At 50.8% G+C, this 606-nt stretch overlaps 1 protein-coding gene across 1 annotated transcript in view; it reads left to right on the top strand.

Annotated features, from left to right (window-relative positions):
• Window positions 1-606, top strand: part of PADI3 (peptidyl arginine deiminase 3) — a 33,127-nt gene that overhangs the window by 22,368 nt on the left and 10,153 nt on the right. The window lies entirely within an intron of this gene.

The raw sequence follows: 606 nt of genomic DNA, 5'->3' as shown, positions 1-606 counted from the left end.
AGGAGAGGGAGGTATGAGACCCGAGAGGAGAGATGGCCTCGGCACACAGAGATGATCACGCGAGTGTAATTCGACGTGTCTCGTCACAGCTCCTGGCTGGGGACTGGGCTGAGAAAGCGCCAACCAAATTGAGTGAAGCTGCCGGAACAGACTGGGATCAGAGCCAGCTTTGAGGGGTCGCACTGCCCTCCAGTATGAGGGGGCTTCCAGAAATTCATGGAAAATGCGTATTATAAAAACCTATGCATTGGATTTCAAAAATGTTTTGTACCAAAATAGAGCCATACTTTAAATCCATTTTCCATGAACCTTGGAAGTTCCTGCATCCATGCTCCCTCAGGAAAGAAGCTTGAGCCTTGCCATTAGGTACTTTTGCAGAAATAAAAGAAACATGGGGTCTAAATTTGCAAACATAAAATGCTGGACCTGTGAGGCCTCTCAGGGTCCCCCTCTCCCCGCTAGTCTCAAGAAGGTGAGGCGGCAGTGAGTGCGGTGGGAGCTAACAGGAAGCACTGCCTAGCCCCGGGGGAGACAGGAGCGAGATCAATCTCTTGAATGTGAGAATGGGGTTGAGGTTAATCTGAGGACCTGCTGGCCAAGCCTGGC

This window comes from Tupaia chinensis, unplaced genomic scaffold (genome assembly GCF_000334495.1).
Source record: "Tupaia chinensis unplaced genomic scaffold, TupChi_1.0 Scaffold000146_1, whole genome shotgun sequence".
In the NCBI taxonomy this organism is placed as follows: domain Eukaryota; kingdom Metazoa; phylum Chordata; class Mammalia; order Scandentia; family Tupaiidae; genus Tupaia; species Tupaia belangeri.
Note: the sequence above shows the minus strand (reverse complement) of the source record. Positions and strands in the feature narration are given on the sequence as shown.